Raw genomic sequence first — 12,660 nt, forward strand, 5'->3', positions numbered from 1 at the left:
CAGGATCATAGGCTTCTTCTTCAGAAGCTGCCTCTTGAGTACTGTTGGATGCAGCTTGCATTCCATTCAGACTCTGGGAAATCATATTGACTTGCTGAGTCAATATTTTGTTCTGAGCCAATATGGCATTCAGAGTATCAATTTCAAGAACTCCCTTCTTCTGAGGCGTCCCATTACTCACAGGATTCCTCTCAGAAGTGTACATGAACTGGTTATTAGCAACCATGTCAATGAGTTCTTGAGCTTCTGCAGGCGTTTTCTTTAGGTGAATGGATCCACCTGCAGAAGTATCCAATGACATCTTAGCTAATTCAGACAAACCATCATAGAATATATCCAGGATGATCCATTCTGAAAGCATGTCAGAAGGACACTTTTTGGTCAGTTCCTTGTATCTCTCCCAAGCTTCATAGAGGGATTCACCTTCTTTCTGTTTGAAGGTTTGAACATCCACTCTAAGCTTACTCAGCTTTTGAGGAGGAAAGAACTTGGCTAAGAAAGCCTTGACCAGCTTATCCCAAGAGTTCAGGCTATCCTTAGGTTGAGAGTCCAACCATATTCTAGCTCTGTCTCTTACAGCAAAGGGGAAAAGCATGAGCCTGTAGACTTCAGAATCTACTCCATTAGTCTTAATAGTATCACAGATCTGCAAGAATTCAGTTAAGAACTGAAAAGGATCTTCAGATGGAAGTCCATGAAACTTGCAGTTTTGCTGCATTAGAGAAACTAATTGAGGTTTCAGCTCAAAATTGTTTGCTCCAATGGTAGGGATGGAGATGCTTCTTCCATGTAAATTGGAATTAGGTGCAGTAAAGTCACCAAGCATCCTCCTTGCATTATTATTATTTTCGGCTGCCATCTCCTCTTCTTGTTCGAAAATTTCTGAAAGGTGCTTGTTGGATTGTTGTAATTTAGCTTCTCTTAGTTTCCTCTTCAGAGTCCTTTCAGGTTCTGGATCTGCTTCAACAAGAATGTTCTTGTCCTTTCTCCTGCTCATATGAAAAAGAGGGGAACAGAAAAATAATAATAGGGATCCTTTTTGCCCAGGTATAGAGGTTCCCTTATGTAAGTAGAAGAAGAAAAGAATGTAATGTAAAGAAGAGAAGAGGAAAAACTCAAACACAGAGAGGGAGGTAGTGTTCGAATTTTTGGATGGGAGAGAAGTGTTAGTAAATGAATAAATAAATAGAAGGAGATGAGAGATGAGGATTTTTGAAAATTATTTTTTTGAAAAATGGTTAGTGATTTTCGAAAATTAGGAATGAAATCAAGTTAAAATTAAAAATTGAAACACTTAGTTAATTAAAAATAATTTTTGAAAAAGAGGGAGATATTTTCGAAAATTAGAGAGAGAGAGTTAGTTAGGTAGTTTTGAAAGAGATAAGAAACAAACAAAAAGTTAGTTAGTTAGTTGAAACAAATTTGAAAATCAATTTTGAAAAGATAAGAAGATAAGAAGTTAGAAGGGATATTTTAAAATCAAATTTTTGAAAAAGATAAGATTTTTAAAAAGATATGATGGAAAAGATATGATTTTGAAAAAGATAAGATAAAAAGATATTTTTGAAAAAGATTTTATTTTTAAAATCACAACTAATGACTTGATTCACAAGAAATCACAAGATATGATTCTAGAACTTAAAGTTTGAATCTTTCTTAACAAGCAAGTAACAAACTTGAAATTTTTGAATCAAAACATTAATTAATGATGTTATTTTCGAAAATTAGGAGATAAAGAAAAATATTTTTGAAAAATATTTTAAAAATTTTCGAAAATAAATAAGAAAAGTGAAAAAGATATAATTTTTGAAAAAGATTTTGAAAAAGATAAGATTTTTAAATTTAAAATTTGATTTGACTCATAAAAACAACTAGATTTTAAAAATTTTTGACAAAGTCAAATCTAATTTTCAAAATTTTAAGAGAGAAAAAAGGAAAGATATTTTTTTTATTTTTGAATTTTTAAAGATGAGAGAGAAAAACATGAAAAAGACTCAATGCATGAAAGTTATGGATCAAAACAATGAATGCATGCAAGAATGCTATGAATGTTAAGATGAACACCAAGAACACGTTGAAGATCATGATGAACATCAAGAACATATTTTTTGAAAAATTTTTAAGAAAAGAAAAACATGCAAGACACCAATCTTGGAAATTTTTAATGCTTAGACAATATGAATGCAAGAATGCATATGAAAAACACCATACAACACAAAACAATATAATATGAAGATCAATCAAGAAGGTTTATCAAGCACAACTTGAAGATCATGATGAATGCAATGCATGAATGCAATTTTCGAAAAATGCAAAAAATTTTTAGAAAAAAATGCAATTGACACCAAACTTAAAAATTGACTCAAGACTCAAACAAGAAACACAAAATATTTTTTATTTTTATGATTTTATGATTTTTTAGATTTTTTTTCGAAAATTATTTGAAAAAGAAAAATAAGGATTCCAAAATTTTTAATATGAATTCCAGGAATCTTGCACTCTTAGTCTAAAGCTCCAATCTGAGGGTTAGACATGGCTTAATATCCAGTCAAGCTTTAGCATGTAAATCAAGTGGATCAGGAACAGCAGCAGGTGGATCAGCAACAACTAGCTTGCTCTTGATAATGTTGGGTTGGAAGCCCCAGTCTAAATGAATTTAGACATGGCTTTACAGCCAGTTAGGCTTCAACATGCTTCATGAAACACTAAAATTCATTCTTAAAAATTCTGAAGAACATAATAAAAATTTTTGAAAGGAATTTATATTTTTTTCGAAAACAGATGAGAAATTTTTGAAAGATTTTTGAAAAATTTTTTTGAAAATAAAACAAACAGAAAATTACCTAATCTGAGCAACGAGATGAACCGTCAGTTGTCCAAACTCAAACAATCCCCGGCAACGGCGCCAAAAACTTGGTGTACAAAATTGTGATCTCAGGCAACGGCGCCAAAAACTCTGTACGCACGTCATAATTAATCGCTTTTCATTCACAACTTCGATACAACTAACCAGCAAGTGCACTAGGTCGTCCAAGTAATAAACCTTACGTGAGTAAAGGTCGATCCCACGGAGATTGTTGGTATGAAGCAAGATATGGTCATCTTGTAAATCTCAGTCAGGCGGATAATAATTGGTTATGGAGTTTTCGAAAATAAATAATGAATAGACAGAAAATAAAGATAGAAATACTTATGTATATCATTGGTGAGAATTTCAGATAAAGGTATAGAAATGCTTTCGTCCCTCTGAACGTCTGCTTTCCTGCTGCCTTCATCCAATTAGTCCTACTCCTTTCTATGGCTGGCTTTATGTAAGGACATCACCATTGTCAATGGCTACTTTTATCCTCTCTAGAAAATGGTCCGATGCGCTGTCACTGCATGGCTAATCATTTGGAGGCATCACCGTGGTCAATGGCTGCATCCTATCCTCTTGTGAAAATGGTCCGATGCGCTGTCACTGCATGGCTAATCATCTGAGGTTCTCGATCATAATGGAATAGGATTCACCCTCCTTTTGCGTCTGTCACTACGCCCAGCACTCGCGAGTTTGAAGTTCGTCACAGTCATTCAATCCCAGAATCCTACTCGAAATACCACAGACAAGGTTTAGACTTTTCGGATTCTCATGAATGCCGCCATCAATCTAGCTTATACCACGAAGATTCTGATTAAGAGATCCAAGAGATAATCATCCAATCTAAGGTGGAACGGAAGTGGTTGTCAGGCACGCGTTCGTGGGGGAATGATGATGATTGTCACATTCATCACATTCATGTTGAAGTGTGAATGAATATCTTAGAATTGGAATAAGTTGAGTTGAATAGAAAAATAGTAGTACTTTGCATTAATTCATGAGGAACAGCAGAGCTCCACACCTTAATCTATGGAGTGCAGAAACTCTACCGTATGAAGATACATAAGTGAAAGGTTCAGGCATGGTCGAATGGCCAGCCCCCTAAACGTGATCACAGGATCAAAAATACAATCCAGGATCTTCCAAAATATCTCAAATACAATAGTAAAAAGTCCTATTTATACTAAACTAGTTACTAGGGTTTACAGAAGTAAGTAATTGATGCATAAATCCACTTCCGGGGTCCACTTGGTGTGTGCTTGGGCTGAGCTTTAGCTTTCCACGTGCAGAGGCTTCTTTTGGAGTTGAACGCCAAGTTGTAACGTATTTCTGGCGTTCAACTTTGGCTTGTAACGTGTTTCTGGCGTTTAACTCCAGACAGCAGCGTAGAACTGGCGTTCAACACCCTTTTGCATCGTCTAAACTCGACCAAAGTATGGACTATTATATATTTTTGGAAAGCCCTAGATGTTTACTTTCCAACGCAATTGGAAGCGCGCCATTTTGAGTTCTGTAGCTCCAGAAAATCCATTTTGAGTGTAGGGAGGTCAGAATCCAACAGCATCAGCAGTCCTTCTTCAACCTCTGAATCTGATTTTTGTTCAAGTCCCTCAATTTCAGCCAGAAAATACTTGAAATCACAGAAAAACACACAAACTCATAGTAAAGTCCAGAAATATGAATTTAACATAAAAACTAATAAAAACATCCCTAAAAGTAACTAGATTCTACTAAAAATATACTAAAAATAATGCCAAAAAGCGTATAAATTATCCGCTCATCAACAGCTCTGCTGGAGGATCTCTTCATCTGAAGAAGACGCCTGCAGAAGCTCAGGAACTCATTGAGATGGTTGCAAATAACCAATTCATGTACACTTCTGAAAGGAACCCTGTGAATAATGGGACAAATCAGAAGAAAGGAGTTCTTGAGATTGATACTCTGAATGCCATACTGGCTCAGAATAAAATATTGACTCAGAAAGTCAATATGATTTCTCAAGGTCTGTCTGGAATGCAAGCTGCACCAGGCAGTACTAAGGAAGCTTCCCCTGAAGAAGAAGCTTATGATCCTGAGAACCCAGCAATGGAAGAGGTGAATTACATGGGAGATTCCTATGGAAACACCTATAATCCTTCATGGAGAAATCATCCAAATCTCTCATGGAAGGACCAACAGAGGCCTCAACAAGGCTTCAACAACAATAATGGTGGAAGAAACAGGTTTAGCAATAGCAAACCTTTTCCATCATCTTCTCAGCAACAGACAGAGAATTCTAAGCAAAGTCACTCTGACTTAGCACCCATAGTCTCTGATCTAATTAAAATCACTCAAAGTTTCATGACTGAAACAAGGTCCTCCATTAGAAATTTGGAGGCACAAGTAGGTCAGCTGAGTAAGAAAGTTATTGAACTCCCTCTTAGTATTCTCCCAAGCAATACAGAAGAGAATCCAAAGAGAGAGTGCAAGGCCATAAACACATCTCACATGGCCGAACCTGGAGAGGAGGAAGAGGCAGTGATCTCCACTGAGGAAGACCTCAATGGACGTCCACTGGCCTCCATGGAATTCCCTGATGAGAAACCATGGGAATCTGAGGCTCACACAGAGACCATAGAGATTCCATTGAATTTACTCCTGCCATTCATGAGCTCTGATGAGTATTCTTCCTCTGAAGAGGATAAAGATGTTACCGAAGAGCAAGTTGCTAAGTACCTTGGAACAATCATGAAGCTAAACACCAAGTTATTTGGTAATGAGACTTTGGAGAACGAACCTCCATTGCTCACTAAAGAACTGGATGACTTGACTAGGCAGAAATTACCTCTGAAGAGACAAGATCCTGGAAAGTTCTCAATACCTTGTACCATAGGCACCATGACCTTTGAGAAGGCTCTGTGTGACCTAGGATCAAGCATAAACCTCATGCCTCTCTCTGTAATGGAGAAGCTAGGGATCCTTGAGGTACAAGCTGCAAGAATCTCACTGGAGATGGCAGACAATTCAAAGAAACAGGCTTATGGACTTGTAGAGGATGTCTTGGTAAAGGTTGAAGGCCACTACATGCCTGCTGATTTCATAATCCTAGAGACTGGGAAGTGTATGGATGAATCCATCATCCTTGGTAGACCCTTCCTAGCCACAGCAAAAGCTGTAATTGATGTTGACAGAGGAGAATTGATCATTCAAGTGAATGAAGATTCCCTTGTGTTTAAAGCTCAAGGATATCCCTCTGTAACTATGGAGAGGAAGCATGAAGAGCTTCTCTCAATACAGAGACAAACAGAGCCACCACAGTCAAACTCTAAGTTTGGGGTTGGAAGGCCACAACCAAACTTTAAGTTTGGTGTTGAACCCCCATATTCAAACTCTAAAGTTTGGTGTTGGGAGGTTCCAACATTGCTCTAAACATCTGTGAGGCTCCATGAGAGCCCACTGTCAAGCTATTGACATTAAAGAAGCGCTTGTTGGGAGGCAACCCAATTTTACTTATCTATGTTATTTTCCATTGTTATTTTATGTTTTTGTAGGTTGATGATCATGTGAAGTCACAAAAACAATTGAAAAAGCAAAAACAGACTAAAAAAACAAAATGAAAAATAGAACACCCTGGAGGAGACACTTACTGGCATTTAAACGCCAGTAAGGGTAGTAGAATGGGCGTTAAACTCCCAGTCTGGCACCATTCTGGGCGTTTAACGCCAGAAATAGGCACCAGACTGGCGTTTAACGCCAGGAATGGGCAAGAAGCTGGCGTTAAACGCCAGAAATGGGCAGCAGCCTGGCGTTTTACGCCAGGATTGGCAGAAAGGGGCATTTTTGCACGCCACTTGGTGCAGGGATGAGATATCCTAGACACCTCAGGATCTGTGGACCCCACAGGATCCCCACCTACCCCACCTCTCTCTCTCTTCTTTACCCATTTACCAATCACCTCAATACCTCTTCTCCAAAAACCCCTCACCTATCAAATTCCACCATTCTCTTCACCACTTACATCCATCCTTCATAAAACTCCACCTACCTCACCATTCAAATTCAAACCACTTTCCCACCCAAACCCACCCATAATGGCCGAACCATACCCCCCTCTCTACTCTCATATAAACTCATCTTCACTCCTTCATTTTCACACAACATACACACTACTTCTCCCCCTTGGCCAAAACACTAAGCCCCCTCAATCTCCTCTATTTCTTCTTATTCTACTCTCTTCTTTCTTCTTTTGCTCGAGGACGAGCAAACCTTCTAAGTTTGGTGTGGTAAAAGCGTTGCTTTTTGTTTTTCCATAACCATTTATGGCACCTAAGGCCAGAGAAACCTCTAGAAAGAGGAAAGGGAAGGCAAAAGCTTCCACCTTCGAGTCATGGGAGATGGAGAGATTCATCTCAAGGGTGCACCAAGACCACTTCTATGAAGTTGTAGCCAAGAAAAAGGTGATCCCCGAGGTCCCTTTCAAACTCAAAAAGGGTGAATATCCAGAGATCCGACATGAGATTCGAAGAAGAGGTTGGGAAGTTCTCACCAACCCCATTCAACAAGTCAGAATCTTAATGGTTCAAGAGTTCTATGCCAATGCATGGATCACCAAGAACCATGATCAAAGTGTGAACCCGGAGCCAAAGAATTGGCTTACAATGGTTTGGGGGAAATGCTTAGATTTTAGTCCGGAGAATGTAAGGTTGGCATTCAACTTGTCCATGATACAAGGAGATGCACACCCCTACACTAGAAGGGTCAACTTTGATCAAAGGTTGGACCAAGTCCTCATAGACTTCTGTGAAGAGGGCGCTCAATGGAAGAGAGATTCAAGAGGGAAGCCGGTTCAACTAAGAAGGCATGACCTCAAGCCCGTGGCTAGGGGATGGTTGGAGTTCATCCAACGCTCAATCATTCCCACTAGCAACCGGTCTGAAGTTACTATAGACCGGGCTATTATGATCCATAGCATCATGATTAGGGAGGAAGTAGAAGTTCATGAAGTTATATCCCAAGAACTCTACAAGGTGGTGGATAAGTCCTCTACTTTGATAAGGTTAGCCTTCCCTCATCTCATTTGTTACCTCTGTAATTCAGCTGGAATTGACATAGAGGAAGACATCCTCATTGATGAGGATAAGCTCATCACTAAGAAAAGGATGGAGCAAACAAGAGATCCCACTCATGGACATGAGGAAATTCCTCACCATGAAATCCCTGATATGCCTCAAAGGATACATTTTCTTCCACAAAACTATTGGGAGCAAATCAAAACCTCCCTAGGAGAATTAAGTTCCAACATGGGACAACTAAGGGTGGAGCACCAAGAGCATTCCATCCTCCTCTATGAAATTAGAGAAGACCAAAGAGTCATGAGAGAGGAGTAACAAAGGCAAGGAAGAGACATTGAGGAGCTCAAGCACTTCATAAGATCTTCAAGAGGAAGAACTAACCGCCATCACTAAGGTAGACCCGTTCTTTAATTTCCTTGTTCTTTATTTCTCTGTTTTTCAAAAATTATGCTTTATGTTTATCTATGTTTGTGTCTTTATTACATGATCATTAGTGTCTTAGTGTCTATGCCTTGAAGCTATGAAAATGAATCCATCACCTTTCTTAAATGAAAAATGTTTTTAATTGAAAAAGAAAAAGAAGTGCATGAATTTCAAATTTTAAAACAGTTTAGTTATTTTGATGTGGTAGCAATACTATTATTTTTCTGAATGAATGCTTGAACAGTGCATATTTTTTGAATTTGTTGATTCATGAATGTTAAAATTGTTGGCTCTTGAAAGAATGATGGAAAAGGAGAAATCTTATTTGATAATCTGAAAAATCATAAAATTGATTCTTGGAGCAAGAAAAAGCAGTGAAAAGCTTGCAGAAAAAAATATATATGCGAAAAAAAAGAGAAAAAGAAAGAAAAGCAAGAAGAAAAAGCCAGTAACCCTTTAAACCAAAAGGCAAGGGTAAAATAAAAAGGATCCAAGGCTTTGAGCATCAGTGGATAGGAGGGCCCACAGGAATAAAATCCTGGCATAAGCGGCTAAACCAAGCTATCCCTAACCATCTGCTTGTGGCGTGAAGGTGTCAAGTGAAAACTTGAGACTGAGCGGTTAAAGTCGTGGTCCAAAAGTAAAAAGAGTGTGCTTCAGAGCTCTGGACACCTCTAATTGGGGACTCTAGCAAAGCTGAGTCACAATCTGAAAAGGTTCACCCAGTTATGTGTCTGTGGCATTTATGTATCCGGTGGTAATACTGGAAAACAAAATGCTTTGGGTCATGGCCAAGACTCATAAAGTAGCTGTGTTCAAGAATCAACATACTTAACTAGGAGAATCAATAACACTATCTGGATTCTGAGTTCCTGTAGAAGTCAATCATTCTGAACTTCAAAAGGATAAAGTGAGATGCCAAAACTATTCAGAAGCAAAAAGCTAAAAGCCCCACTCATCTAATTAATACTGATCTTCATAGACGTTTTTAGAATTCATTGTATATTCTCTTCTTTTTATCCTATTTGATTTTTAGTTGCTTGGGGACAAGCAACAATTTAAGTTTGGTGTTGTGATGAGCGGATAATTTATACGCTTTTTGGCATTATTTTTAGTATGTTTTTAGCATATTTTAGTTAGTTTTTATTATGTTTTTATTAGTTTTTAAATAAAAATCACATTTCTAGACTTTACTATAAGTTTGTGTGTTTTTCTGTGATTTCAGGTATTTTCTGGCTGAAATTGAGGGACCTGAGCAAAAATCTGATTCAGAGGCTGAAAAAGGACTACAGATGCTGTTAGATTCTGACCTCCCTGCACTCAAAGTGAATTTTCTGGAGCTACAGAAGCCCATTTGGCGCACTCTCAATTGCGTTGGAAAGTAGACATCCTGGGCTTTTCAACAATATATAATAGTCCATACTTTATCCAAGATTGGATGGCCCAAACCGGCGTTCCAAGTCAGCTTAAGAATCCTGGCGTCAAAACGCCAGAACTGGCACAAAAGCTGGAGTTAAACGCTCAAACTGGCACAAAAGCTGGCGTTTAACTCCAAGAAAAGTCTCTACACATGGAAGCTTCAATGCTCAACCCAAGCACACACCAAGTGGGCCCGGAAGAAGATTTCTGCATTAATTACTTATTTCTGTAAACCCTAGGCTACTAGTTCTCTATAAATAGAACCTTTTACTATTGTATTTTGAATCTTTGAATCATGTTTTATGATTGAACCCTCTTTGAGAGGCTGGCCATTCGGCCATTCTTAGACCTTGTTCTTATGTATTTTCAACGGTGGAGTTTCTACACACCATAGATTAAGGTCTGGAGCTCTGCTGTTCTTCATGAATTAATTCAAAGTACTACTGTTTTTCTATTCAATTCACGCCTACTTCTTCTCTAAGATATACACTCGTTCTTCAACTTGATGAATGTGATGATCCATGACACTCATCACCATTCTCACCTATGAACGCGTGCCTGACAACAACTTCCGTTCTACATGCAATCAAGCTTGAATGTGTATCTTTTCAGTTTCTAATCTAAGATTAGAACCTTCATGGTATAGGCTAGAATTATTGGCAGCCATTCCTGAGGTCCGGAAAGTCTAAACCTTGTTTGTGGTATCCGAGTAGGATCTGGGAAGGGATGACTGTGACGAGCTTCAAACTCGCGAGTGTTGGGCGTGTGACAGACGCAAAAGGATCAATGGATCCTATTCCAACATGATCGAGAACCGACAGATGATTAGCCGTGCGGTGACTTGGAACATTTTCACTGAGAGGACAGGAAGTAGCCATTGACAACGGTGATGCCCAACATAAAACTTGCCATGGAAAGGAGTATGAATGATTGGAAGAAGCCAATAGGAAAGTAGAGGTTCAGAAGGAACAAAGCATCTCCATACGCTTATCTGAAATTCCTACCAATGAACTACATAAGTATCTCTATCTTATCTTATGTTTTATTCATGCTTTAATTGTCAATTCTCCATAACCACTTGAATCCGCCTGACTGAGATTTACAAGGTGACCATAGCTTGCTTCAAGCCGACAATCTTCGTGGGATCGACCCTTACTCACGTAAGGTTTATTACTTGGACGACCCAGTGCACTTGTTGGTTAGTTGTGCGAATTTGTGATAAAGAGTTGAGATTACAATTGTGCGTACCAAGTTGTTGGCGCTATTGATGATCACAATTTCATACACCAGTTACCAACAAGCCCCACCATATGCCTATGAACCCCCTCCTCAATATAGCTTTGAATCACTATACTCACAAGCCCCGTTCTACCAAACACCTTCATATGACCCTAGCTCTTATTCACCATACCAACCACCTTATGAGCCATATGAGCCATACATAGAACCACCCCAATTCCAACCCAATTACTCCCAAGAACTACCACCTCCAATGTATGCGAATTTTCAACCACGAGATGAATTTTCTTTTCCACCACTACCCTCCATAGGAGAATGTCAATATCCATCAATCCAAGAGCATTATGATCCTACTTATGATACCCAAGCAGAACAAGAGTCAAGAGATCGTCTCAAGGAAACACTGGATCAACTTCAAGCAACCATCCATCAAATGGAGCGAGAGAAAAGCCGAAAACCACACGAAGCTCTCATGGCTAACATATCTCAACTTGAGAACAAGAGATTGGAGTGTGTTGTGCAACAAGTGGAAAAGATGGAGAGAGTTGAACCACCACATCCTTATTATGATGAGCCATCCCCCATCATGAACCCTTCCTCCCAAGTAATAAACCCTCATATCCACCCCAGTTTCCGATGGGTGACACTCTTGCTATTCTTCTTCAAGGGCAAAGAGAGATGCAAAGGGAGGTACTAGAATTCACGGCTGCCTTGACCGAGGTAGTAAATCGATTAGCTTCCCAATATTTGGACACTCAAAATACTCCCATGGCTACATGTGGAGAATCAATAGAAGAGCATAGCATGAAAGAGACACCAGAAACTCCAGTGGACAATGAGAAATGTGACTTTGTATTAGAACAAGTGGAGGAAGCCGTAATAGTCGAAGAGGAAGAAGTGGTTAAAGACATAGGAGACACTGAACCTCCATGGGAATCTAGAGTTGTAAAGTATTCCTCCAAGAAGCTTGAAATTAATGTCAAGGAGGCTAGTGCACAACCTCCAAGACATATTCCCTATGAAGAATTGGACAGAATATATCAAGAGACAAATTCCCTTGGTGATGAGGATCATGAATCAAGTCTTCCTAGTGATGAATCTACATCCGCAAATGAACTCCTTGGGTATGAAGAACGTTCTCTGAGTGATCTGAAGGTGATGCTGACATAGACTTTTCTCAACCTCCAACTTATGACTTGAGTGACGGGGAAGAATTAGAAGAACTTGATAAAGGAGCGGTTGAAGTTGAAGAAGCTTGCAAAGAGGTGGAAGAACTCAAAGAAGAGCACAAGGGAGTGGAGCTTGCAAGATCATTAGAAACACCTCTCCCAAGGCCATTACCATCCAATACAATATTCAAGTAGGTAAAATTCTTATCTTTAACCTTTACTTTCCCACTTGAATATGGTTTACTTGAGACAGATGGTCAACTTAGAGCTCGTTGTGGCTTTAAGAATAAGAGGGAGAGGGGTAGTGGTTGGAGTTATCGTGCAAGGTTCAATATGGTTGCATCCTCCAAGTTGAAGTGCAAGGATTGGTATAGAGCTCGATTGAATGGGTCTAGGAGGTTGTTTAGATGTCTTAGTGAGAATTCAGATTGCTTGCCACCCAGTTGGAAAAATGATGATCAACAAGAAGACGGGTGTCAAAGCAAGGTTTGGGACTCTGGAA

The 12,660-nt window shown here is 39.0% G+C and overlaps 1 non-coding gene across 1 annotated transcript; it reads left to right on the forward strand.

The window, feature by feature from the left end:
* Positions 1-355: 355 nt before the first annotated feature.
* On the forward strand, positions 356-463 carry LOC148561432 (small nucleolar RNA R71). The gene has a single exon (XR_015886424.1). It is a non-coding gene; the product is annotated as a small nucleolar RNA R71 (small nucleolar RNA).
* Positions 464-12,660: the final 12,197 nt, after the last annotated feature.

This window comes from Arachis ipaensis, chromosome B6 (genome assembly GCF_059453495.1).
Source record: "Arachis ipaensis isolate K30076 ecotype BB chromosome B6, ASM5945349v1, whole genome shotgun sequence".
Lineage (NCBI taxonomy): Eukaryota > Viridiplantae > Streptophyta > Magnoliopsida > Fabales > Fabaceae > Arachis > Arachis ipaensis.